Genomic DNA, 12987 nt, shown 5'->3' on the forward strand with positions numbered 1-12987 from the left:
TACATAGAGGTGTGTTCCTTCTGTTCTTAACTTGTTCAGAGTACTGGGTGAAAAAAGATTCTGTATTTTATCAAAACTTTTCTCCATCTGCAAGGAAAATTATAGTTTTTGTTCTTCATTCGGTCAAACGGCATATCAGGCTAATTGATTGGCATATACTGAACTATCCTTTCATCCCCTTAAGGAGTATCACTGGATTATGGTGAATGATCTTTGTAATGTGCTGCCAATGTTCAGCCAAGAATTTTTGCATCACTATTCATTGAAAACCTTGGTCTGTGGTTTTGTTCTCTGGTTTTGTTATCAGGATAATGCCAGCCTTATGGAGTTTGGAAGAATTTCTTCCTCTAGGATGTTTTAGAATAATTGGTCTTGGCTTCTCTCTAAACTGAAGAGGACATGCAGTAAAGGAGAAACGTCAGTGGAATGAATTATGATAATCAGTATTGTTAAAATGGCCATACTATCCAGAATTTTCTTTAGATTCAATCACTACAAAAATGCAATTCGATTTTTCAGAGAATTAGAAAAGACGATTCCACAATTTCTATAGGATTAAATAGCTAATGCCATCGTGAGCAACTGGGAAATAGTTGGAGGCTCTATGCTGCTCCGCTTTCTCCTGTATCTGAAGTCTACATTAGTGACTGCTAGGAAAAGAAAACCTCTGGTAGAGCTGCCTGCAAGCTATGAGGAGAATCTTCAGTTGCAGCTTTCATGAGTCATCACCCACGCTGGAGTAACCTTTCCAGAGATTGCCCATGCCTTTAAGACCCCAATAAACTCGATGGTTCACTAAGTTAGACTAAGATGGAATTATTTCTTTGGCCTGTCTTTGGATCCTGTACCTGGAGTGGTTATACATTTGTTCATGTCTTCCAGGAAAAAGACCACACAACAAATGTACACTGGAAAAAAGATACTCTTTTAAATAAAGGATATGGGATGGAAAGATGGTTCAATGGTTAAGAACATTTTCTGTCCTTGAAGAGAACCCAGGTTCAGTTCTCAGCACCTACAAAATGACACACAATCATCTATAACTCTAGTTACAGAGCACTGCATACATGTAGTGCACATATATACATACAGGCAAACACTCATACACATACATAAAAACAAACCTTTAAATAAAAGATGCTTGAAAAAAATGAGTCTCCATACATAGAAGAAAGAAATTTGACTCCTTTCTCACACCAGTTATAAAGCTCAACTCAAAATAGGCTAAATATTTAATGTGAGATTATGAAACTATGAAGACTGTAAATACCCATACCAAAAATGCATACATTTTTTAGCATTAGAAGAATGGAATTAGAATATTTTATTATAATTTTTAAATGTTTATGAAGATAGACATTTTGTTTAGTTTAAACATGTATTAAAATATACCATCCTACAAATACACACAATTTTATGTTTTATGCACTAAAGATAAATTTAATGAGTTTTATATGGACAACAAAAACTAACAAACAAGAGATGATGTCAGGAGAACAGCCTAGACATTGCAGAGCTGGAGACCAAGAAGTAACAGGCAACCTGGAAGTCATGGCAACCCGAAAAAGATGCCACTGTAGATGTTTGAAAGCAATGCAGTAACTTCTGAGAAAGCTATGGTGAATGAAAGAACACAAAGCAAGATAGCTCCATCTGCTCCTCAAAGACACACCCACCAGGCGCCATAGTGCTCCCACTGGGGTGAGAGCTCAACACAGAACAGCTGACCACATTTCTTCCCTTCAGAGAAAGACAAAACCCAGATTCCATACAGGACAGAGTAAATCATTACCTTGGGTGTGAAAGACTCTTCCTTTCTCAGGAATTCATACTTGAGATAGAGTGATAGAATTTCTATCTATGCTGGGCAGTAGTGGTATCACCTTTAATCCCAGCTCTCGGGAGACAGAGGCAGGTGAATCTCAGTCAGTTTGAGACCAGCCTGATCTACAGAGTGAAGGCCAGGGTTATACATAGAAAACTTGTCTTGAGGAAAAAAAAAAAAAAACAATTTCCATCTACTAATCTGCTACCCAACTTCCTTACTAATTCCTTAGATAGGAAGGAGGGCAAAAAATGAGGCTAGGAAATCAGTGAAAAGCCACATTCAATCAGTCATCTTGGAGAGGAGGTCGAGCCAGAACAGCTGAGTAGAACCAGCCAGCCAGAGTTCAGAAAGGACTAGAAAGGGTGATCTTATTCAGCAGTAAGCCTCTGAGTTGACAATTACATCTGGTGAATAAAAGTTACAATTACACATGCCTTCAAACCTGGAGACTTAGACACCTTGTTCCCCTTCTCCTTGTTGGCTTTCAGCCTCTGTTAGAATTGTGCGCCAGCTCCCTTGCATTACACACGTTGATGGTTAAGGGACTTCACTGCATCTATAGTTGCAGGCCCCCAATTCCTGGAGCATGGCTTTACTCATCATATACTTCTGCTTCTGTATCTCTAGAGAAATCTTTGAAACTGGTTCCTCTCACCTCAGTGGCATGCTTTTATGGTTCATTCACATGATGGGAGAGTTTGATTCTTTCTCTTATCAAAAAGCAGCCCACTGCATGGCTGTATTACCAACTCTTTATCCATTTACTTAATAAAGGTTTTATGTTTGGGGTGATTATAGATAAACACTCCTGTGTAAATTTATTTGAGTGGACAGGAGTTTTAAAGAATCATTAGAAATGCACTGTTGGTCATGTAGATAGCCTGTGTTTAACTTTCTAAGAAACAACAGCTTGCTCCTTCCAGGTGGCTTCAGGATCTTGCGTCTTGCTAGGAGTGGTGTTTCTTTGTAATGATTTACCTAAGCTTTGGTGCCTGAATTATGCAAACCTTGTAAGTTCTGTTCACAGAATAATCTCATCATAAGGCTGAATCATCTCTGACTCTGCCACCCATGGCACCATTTCAATTTTATCACATATATGAGTCTCCCTGGTAAGTTTCATAATCTATCTGTCACTGATAGATGTCCTGCTTCACATCAGATGTACAAAGAAATGTCCCACCTTGGCAGAGCCATTGCTATTTGGCCAATGTGTTCATACACTGTACTCTTCTCAGAGCCATTGCTATTTGGCCAATGTGTTCACATACTGTAGCCTTCAATTTTCCACTGCTGTGAAGCAAAAACCACATAATTCAAACGATACCCCTTATCCCCAGGTCATATGTCCAGTAAGTAGAAGTCAGCACTCTTAAGCTACCATGTTAAGATAAATGACTGAGCTGGAGAGATAGTGCTTATGAGCACATACTGCTCTTGCAGAGAACAAGAGTTAGGTTATCAGTTTGGTTGTGAGTCAATTGATTCACAACCATCTACAGCTATAACGCATAACGCCCTCTTCTAGCTTTCTCAGGTACACACACAGGCATACACATGTGCACACACATACACTCACATGTGTCACACAAGAGAGAGCTAGAGAGAGGGGGGGGAGGAAGGGAGGGGGAGGAGAGGGAGAAGGAGAGGGAGAAGGAGAGGGAGAAGGAGAGGGAGAGAGGGAGGGGGAGGGGGAGAGAGAGAGAGAACTTCTTTTTGACTCAAAAATAATATCTTCACCAAAAAATATTGGGGCGTGATGAGCACTGGGACCTGATCCCATGACAGCAGCCAAGGTGCATGCCCCTGCTAGGCGAGACATGAGAGGTCCATCTGTGGGACACAGCTGTTTCTGAAGGGTCTCTCTCCCTTCCTTTTTCTCTCCTGTCTTTGATTCACCCACCACTTTTAAAACTCAGTACAGTTTAACATCCTTGAAAGGGGATGCTATTTGGAGTTATACAACCCAAATCGAGTCAGCCTCCTCTGAGGCCTCTGTTTCTTGGAGGGATATTGTAAAACTTCAAAGGAGTGATATATATGTTGACTCAATACTGAGTGGGACCTCAGTAAGGAAAATCTGTGTTATTTTTAAGGAGAAATCCTCCTCCTTGCAAAAATAGCTGTGTGAACTGAACCAAGCAGGCCTCAGTCTGGGCACCCACGCCTCCTCACAGCTCCAGAGATCCACACATTAAAGGTGTCTCTACCTTTATCTGTTTGCTGGCTAGCTCTTATGTCTCTGTGTCTTAAAAGCCGCAGATACAACAGTCATGAACTCTGAAAACACAGATGCTGCCAGAGTGGGGGGAATGGCTTTTTCTTATTCACACAGAAATCCAAGAGGAGAAAGAATGGTCAGAGCCAGCACTTTGGGAATGCCGGTAAGCCAAGAGTCACACTGTCCAGACTTGAGAAACCAGAGTGGGAAACAAACGGATAAATGATTTAAAGTTTTGGAAGAAAGACTTCTGAAGAAAGCTTGACCTTCACCTTCAAACTTAGAGACAAACACTACTGAGTAAAGGTGGGCTGTGGTGGCAAATTACTCTGTACAAAATCCACCAGGGTCATTACCAGGGGAGGGAATCTCTGCTCCTCTTGTTGTGCTGGAGACTGCTGATAAACACAGTCTTAAAGGCAGCCTGCAGGGAGGAAATGAAAGTCAGGACCAAGGACGGTAGCTAGCCTTATTAAGGACAAAAGCCAGGGGTTGTGATTGGGGACTGGCTTTCTAGGATGCTCACAAACTGCTTGCCTGTGGCTATAGATCCTGTTGGAGAAAGTGGGGGAGTTAATGAGGCCAAGGGCAAAGGGCTAAATAGGCCAAGCCAGCCAGCCACAGACTGTCCACTGCTGTGCACTCTACAAGTTCAGTCATTTCACAAAGCTTACAGTCTCCCCTTTGGTTACAGACATCGCTTCAAAGACTCTGTAGATTGCACACTATTCTCAACAAATGTATATATGTATGTGCCACTATTTTTTGGATTTTCTTTCTTTCTGTTTTTTTCCCTGAAGTTATGTCAATCAATCATCTACTTAGGTGTAAGATGCGAATCTAATTATGCATTTATTTATTCTGTGAGTTGACAAACAACTGTCAGCTTACCATAGTGAAAACTATACATAATGCTATAAATATGATCAAGAACAATAAAAAAGGAAGACATAAAACTAAAAAAAAGGCAATTCAATATAAGTGAGAAGTAAAAAGAGCATTGAAGTTGAGTGTGAATATAGAAAGAAAAATTTTAGTTCTAATTTTAAACATAGGATAATGAAATATCACAGACAGCACAAATATGAATGAAGTGAGTAATAATTAATGGTTTTAGAGGAAGTATAAATTGTTGGAAATATGAAATCATCATACAGTTACAAGCATAGAAGAAGTTGCATTCCCTACGCTGGGAGTATAGTGTGTGGAGAGCAAAGAACTGTTCTTCCCCACGTGTAGACATGGGAGCTTTGGTTTTTCAGCTGCATGTGTGCTATGTAGGAAATATTTTAATTTATTTTAAATGCTTTGAAAGCAACAACCAGCAGGCATTAAAATTCCAAACAAGAACATTGTGTGTAATTATCTATCAAATCCCATTCCCTGGGATAGTGACAACTTTACCTAAGTTCTTTAGATGTTCATCAATTGGATTAGTTAAATAAATATCTGTAAATCCATAAAATAAATGGACTAGTTCACAGCATTTTTAAATAAAGGGTAAATTGATGTCAATGGTCATAAAAGATCGTTGCATGTATTGTTAAGTAACAGGACGAGCTGGGGCAGACTAGATGGCTCAGCAGGTAAGGAAGTCTACTGATCCCTGGGACCTACATGGTCCTATTCTTCCAACATCAAAATAAAAATTATAATAAAATTTTAAATTAAAAAGTTTAGTTATAGAACCGATGTATATACAGAAAACTGTATTTGTGTGTGCACACCTTTTCCTGTTTTTGAGTCTTTATATAAATAAAAAAATATGTATGCAATGATATTAAACAAACTATTAACTGTGGCCACAACGGGTTCTGGGGGATCAGACTCAGGTTCTCCTGCTTACAAGGCAAGCACTTTGCTAACTGAGCCATCTCCCCAGCCCAGTGCTTTACCTTTTGTAACCTTGTTGTAGAGATGATTTCAGAGGCTGAACTTATGAGACATTATTGATTCCTGCTCATATCCTATCTCTAGGACTAGTGCCTTTCTCTTGAAGGGAATTCAGATTGAGACTAATTCACATTGATTTTTAAAATCTAAATTGCACATTCCTCCAGCTACATCCCAAACGCAGACCCAGGTTTTACACGATTGGTCAAGCTTTGGCCATCAGCGTTACGGATGACCCTGTTTGCACTGGAGATGCTCTTCACACCTTTAGAGCTTCAGGCTCTAGCTGACCTACTTTACCTATGCCCCCTCCGTCACAGGGGAGGAGCTACTCACATGGCTGCAGTCAGCAGAGAAGCCTGGGAATCAGAGTGACCCTAGGTCACAGTAGTCAAGATTATAATTCAAATGTTATGGAATATGAGGGAACAGTGTTGACAAGACAGCCATTTCTACATGCCTTCTGTGTGTTATCACACAGATCTCTAAGCCTTATCATTTGTGCATTAAGAATTTCCAAGCCCTTAGGAAAAGCAGACCCTTCAGTGTTCACCTCGATACCTGATCTCCCTATGCTGCTGTGAAAGTTGTCTTTTACATTTGTTACATTCGACCCCAAAACTTCAGTGGTAGCCATTAAGTCTATGTTGCTGACTCCATTTTCAGATCAAAAGACTTAAGGCTTAAATAGCTTGACTAAGATTGTTCAAGCTTTTGGTAGAAGTCAGACAGGATAGTCTCCTGGACCAAACCTTAGGCAGACTCCTGTGAGAGATTCCGATCATGGACAGGACCTCACTCATTTTATCAGGAATTACATAAGGCAAGATTCTACTCAGAATCCCCACTCTTGATATCTGACTAAATTTCTCCCTTCCAATCTCCAATGTCTGTTCACCCTAACCCACCTTCATTGAAAACTTATTAAGTAGGAGTGGCTAAAGTCTACCCACACACTGAGATTTCTTCTTAGTAATTTTCCATCCACAAACATGGTCCACTCTACCCTGTTCTTTTGGTTAGGCTTTTGTCCACTTGACACAAAGTAGAGTCACCTGGGAATACAGAACATAAACTGAGGAATTACCTCCATCAGACCAGCCTGCAGGCAAGTCTGTTGGGACATTTCCTTGATTACTGATTGATGTGGGAGGACCCAGAACACTGTGGGTAGTGCTGGCCATAGGCAGGGTTCTGGGTTATATAAGAAACCAGACTGAGCGAGCCAAGAGAGCAAGCTAACAATCAGAGGTCCTCCATTGTCTTTGCTTCAGTTAAGATTTAATAAACCCTTTCCTTCCTAAGTTGATTTTTGGCCATTGGAGTGGCACAGCAATAGAAAGCACACTAAGACACATGCCTGTCTACATAGTCCCTCTTTCCTTTATGTTCAGAGCTAAGCCATTTTTTCTCCCTATGACCAAACCCCACTACAGTACACTTGGAGAAACTCTGCCTTGTACCCTAAGAAGATAACTGTTTTTAGCAGACCAAAAAATGAGTGTGGTCAATGAAATCAATTATTTTTCCACACAAACTTAGCCATGCAACACATGCTTAGCCTCACCGGCACGCATCACCTACAAAGCACCAACAGAAGATTGGTCCAAAGACATTAGAAGAATTCCAAGACGGGAGCTGGAAATCAAACTCATTGAACTGACTGCCAGACAAGCATGAGAAACTGTACAATCCCAGTGTCTGTATGTATATATATATATATATATATATATACAAACTGGGCTTACTAGTGTATATCTGTAACCCTAGCATGGAGGAAACAGACAGGAGAATTGCTAGGGCTTCATGGACAATTAGCCTACATTATTCTTTGGTCCTGTAGTCTCAGTGAAACTCAGTCTCAAAAAACAGGTGAACAATATCCATGTCTGTAGAATGAAACTGGAGACAAGCATTCAGTAATGAGTGTGTGTGAGCACATGAACACACACACACACACACACACACACACACACACACACACACACACACACACACACACCTGAAAGGCAGCACAACATACCTAGGGAAGCAAAGGGTAGCTACTCCCTCTGAACTCTCATCCTTTGTGTTCTCTGTTAGAGCAGGCACTGGCTTAGCTCCTTTGCTGGCTAGTGTCCAACTCAATTCATCTAATAAGAGACATCAGGAGAGAGGAGGAGTGGGAGATGGGTGTCACCTCGTTAGAGCTTCCTGGAAGTGCTTACCTACACCCAGGATTGCCCCCTGCCATTCAGTTCTCCCTCCCCTGCCCTTGCTGGGGTCCACTTATATACTTTCTTCCATTTTGAGTCTCTCCCTCTTCAACACCCCTTTCTTGCTCCCAAAACCCTACCTTCCTTGTATTGCCTCCTCCTCACATGAATATATATTTCTTTGTCTTAACTTCCTGGAATGCTTTATTTCTCTCTAGGATTCTGACTGATACAGAATGCATGTGGGATATCAGGTTTCTAGCTAGAGTAATAGGCTCAGAATCACCCTCATCTCTACAGTGAGCATGCTACATTCCTAACACATCCATCACAATATCTGTACTTTCTTCCTGTTCAAGGTTATGAGCATCTCTGGGGAAGTCAGGCCCAACCTGTGGTTGCAGAGTTGAGATTTTTCTTCCTTTCTCATCTTTCTTTTGCACATGGAGATTTGGTTCCTCCTCTGTGGCCTGCAATTCATTTGCTGATAAGGATCAACATCAGTAGGGAGGTTAATTAATCCCACTGAATACACAGACAACATTTGGATGCAGCTTATGCAGATCAGAACATCTTCTCAGAACTATGGTTGCCCCAAAACATTCTCATCAGCGAAGATGAGAAAGTCTAATCCTCAAAGAATGGCTAATGACTGCTTCATTCACTCCTTGATGATAACAAAGTAATGGCTAACATAAATTGAGTATGTACCAAGCAGACCAAACACTCATATACATAATTTTTTAATTAAAATAAATAAGCATGGTAGACATCAACTGAAGAAGATACCCAACACAGACAGACCTCTGGCTTTTACATGCACTTATATGAGTACATATACACACATGAAGATTTACACACACACTTACATTCGAAGTAAAACTATATATAATGTTCTCTACTAAGGTAAAGGATTGACTATACTGATAGAAAAGTAAGATTTCTTGGACCCAGAGCAGAAATATATGGAGCATTAATTTAAAAGAAAGAGGGTTAGAACCAGCATTTGGCCTGGAGAAGTATGTCAATTCTGGTTGCCTATAATCAGAATTTTAATGGGAAACAGGAGACCTAGCCTATGGCCTGAGGAAAATAAGAATATGGGTTAAAAACCAACTGATATGTATGGTCTCAAGGGACAAAACTGTCAGTGAAAAAATGGTGTAGGGGGCAGCCATCAAAAGAAAACAGGCTACATGATTGCCTTAGCCCTGGCTCTGGATAACTGAGGAAGAAGTTTAGGCAGAGACCCCATGAGCCACTTTCTCATAGGTCCAGGCTAACGTGTATAGTTTCTGTCTATTACCTTTTAGACTATTAATGGGGTTGGTAGCTGACACTGGGAGCTCATGTCCTCCTTGAAGGTGCACTTTTAAACTGGACTTGGATGATGGAGGCTGATTAACAGCCCTGTAAGATTCATGTTCTAACCTCTAGAACTTGGTCTGTTAACATTTTTATCTTTTGTAGCAAAACAGCTGAGACATTGCAGGTACAATGGCATGAAGTGTCTCTGTGTGGGCAGATCATCCTAGGTATGACCAGATTTATTCTGATTAGATTGAGAAGGAAAGAAATATGGCACAGAGGTGGTGACAAGAGAACACTGCAGGGTATGTGGGGACTCTGTATTGAAAGAGTAAAGATGGCGGTGGGGCTGAGGAAATGATTCATTAAAAAGTGTGTATTGCTTGTGCAGAGGGCCTAAGTTCAGTTCTCAGTACTCACACCAGGCAACTCACAATTCTCTAATTCTAGCTCCAGGGTATCCATGCCCCTCTTCTGGCCCCAAGTCCCTACATTCATGCACACAAACCCTTGCAAACACATAGGCATAGTTAAAAATAAAAATATTCTAAAGAGAGAATACATGTGAAAATACATATTTTGTATAACATATAAATTTCTAATAATTTAAAATTGGGTCTAATAGCAAACATAAACCTTAAGTCATGAGCTATAAATGCATGGTCCAATAAACATCTGTACTGTGACAAGGAAATCCAGCAGTTTTGATTGTTGGTGAAGTCACAGTACTGAGAATAATGTTCCATGTGATTTTCTGCATTCACCATGCACAATATGGCAAACTCTGACTCAAAGGTGAGAAAATAGTGACGACTTTTTCTCTTAGTGTTTGGACTACAGAATATGGCATAAGAAAACTAAGCCTGACTGTGAAGTAGGTTAGGTTTTAGATGAAAAGTAATTGATCTTTTTGTCAATGGATAATAGGAATTTTACAGATCGTAATTTTTCTTCTTTCCATGTGTATGTGTGTATGGTATGTGTGCATGTGTATGTAGGTGCATGTGACTGTAGAGGCCCAAGGTTGAGGTTGGAAATCTTTGATTCCTCTTCTAAAGTATACTTAGAGGCAGGGTCTGTCAATCAAACCCAGAGCTTAACACAACTGGTCCTGCCAGTCAACTTGTTACAGGGATCTGATTTTCTCCTTCCAAGACTGGAATGGTAGGTGGCTCTCAAGATCACCTTGCACTTATGAAGGTTCTGGGGATCTAAACTCTGGTCTTCATGATTGCTACTCGCAGGTACGTGCTTCAACTGCTTGATCTACCTCCTCATCCCCACGGTTTTGCTTCAACATTTTAAGTTTGGTGTTTTTCCTACACTAATAAGCTTTGAAGTGAGAGTCACACCCACCACCTTGTCCCATACTCAAAATATTTGGAAGCTGTCTTGTAAAAATACATCCTACTTGGAGTGCAATGAAACTATCAGAGTATCTGAGATGGGTTTTAGCAGGGATTGGCAAGCTTTAAAACTGACCCACAGATGAATGCTGACTGTCACTGCGCAATTTTCTAAATGATGGCTTCTGTAGGCATCCTGAAATGTGAGGCTTTCTGTGCTGGCCATGGCGGCACTGTTGCCATGGTTCTGAATTCACATCTAAATTGCCATCATCATGCCCTCCTGCTCCCATGGCAAACCAGCTGTGGGTATCTGAAGCACACCTGCCTCATTTTGATGATCCACCTGATCCTTTGCAAAGACAACCAGCTCGACATTGTGATTTCCACAATGTTTATCTTTTTGGCTATTTCAACAGAGGATGTGTGTCCCCTGCTGTAGCTTAGCTCAGATCCACATGTCATCCTGTTGACCTGTTAAAAAGCAATGTCCAGTACATTTCTGCTTGCAAATGGAGCTTGCTTCAGCCACACAAGCAACTGAAACACTGTTTTGTTTTGTTTTGTTTTGTTTAAAAAAAAAAAAAGAACATTAGGAGGAAAAAGCCCTCCCACATGTTTGTAAGGAATAGACAACACCTATAAGATACAACAACAAATCAAGGCCTTTCAAATTCCCAAGGTTAAACAGGTCTCACTCAAAGTTATAATGGTTGGTAAGTGGTACTGCACCTCTATTGACCATTTACCCAGAAGAATTCTCATACACTTCCTTTTAATGTTGGCTTATAAAACACATTCAATCAAATACTTTCAGAAGTACATCTAGAGCATGTCGGCCATTTTGAAGCAATACTAAATCTGTTTTCTACTAAAACAAACAATGTCTTTTGGGGAAAAGAATCAGAAATGTCTTTCAGTATTTTTTTTTTACTCTGGTAAACATTTATAAGACCAGGACATGAAAATGAAAGGGATTTGTTGTTGTTGTTTTAAATTTCCTTAAGGGCATGTGATCCTTATTGCAATTGTACACAGAAAACTCTCAAGTGACTTTAATCCTCCTTATTGGTGGTGCAGTTCATCGCAATACAAAAAAGGGCTGCTACAATCTACCTGCTATTTACATGGCCCCAAACAAATAGAAAAACAACAAGGAGACATCACCTAAGTGTAGACTGAGCAGTTCTAGTGTGTTTTTTCTCAAATCCCTAAACTCCAAATTTCAATTCAGGGTTCATTTGTCAGGGAAAAAGGGACTCCTCTGGTGGCCCCACTGGAATTAGAATTCATTCCTCAGATCTGGTTAACAAATGCTGCTTTCTCTAGGTGGGAAGCAAATTGTTCAGTTTGACTCCCAGGGCTGTGCTGCCTGCAGAGGCTACAGGTCCTCATCACTCTGAGTGGTTGTTTCATTTAAAATGACATCACTGAGAGACTCAAAGAGAGGAACTCCTTCCCAGCCTAGGTCTCTTTCAAGGACGTGGAAGAATAAAAGAGTCTTTCCTCAAATGCTAATATGCATTTTGGAAAATAGTCATTTTGCAAATCTGTACTCCTAAGACTGCTCTATAGAATTTCAATTGCATTTCAATTTCAGATCAATTCCTATTTTAGCCAGAAACATTGGTTCTAAAAATGGACTATTCTTTTGTTAGTTCAAAGGTGTGTGTGTGTGTGTGTGTGTGTGTGTGTGTGTAGTGTGCATATATGTGCAAGGAAATGCATGTGCATGGGGGCATGGGGTGCCTGTACAGGCATACATGCATGCAAGTAATTTATAACTGCAGAATATTTAAAACATTAATTATCTTTTAAGTAGCTGTGATGAATATACGTATATATATATATATATATATATATATATATATATATATGAATATGACTTAAAGGAAATAGAATTAAACATCTGATAACAATCACCTTTAGAAATAACTTAGATTTTTAACATCAATTCTGGGCAATAGCACAACTCTGTAAAGTTAAGGTTTCCTTTGACGTACATATTTACCGCTGATTTTTCTTTGCTTCTGATTCCCAGCCCCCTTCTTTCACTTCCTAGCTGCCTCCTCTTGTAAATCAGCAAAATGAGAATGAGATTATCTCCTCTTAGATCCCGAGGATTAAATCAGATAATGAATGAGAGAAAGCCGTGTGAGCCATCAGGTGTCATTGTAAGATAAAGTATCGCCAACG

This window comes from Mus musculus, chromosome 9 (assembly GCF_000001635.26).
Source record: "Mus musculus strain C57BL/6J chromosome 9, GRCm38.p6 C57BL/6J".
NCBI classification, from domain to species: Eukaryota; Metazoa; Chordata; class Mammalia; order Rodentia; family Muridae; genus Mus; species Mus musculus.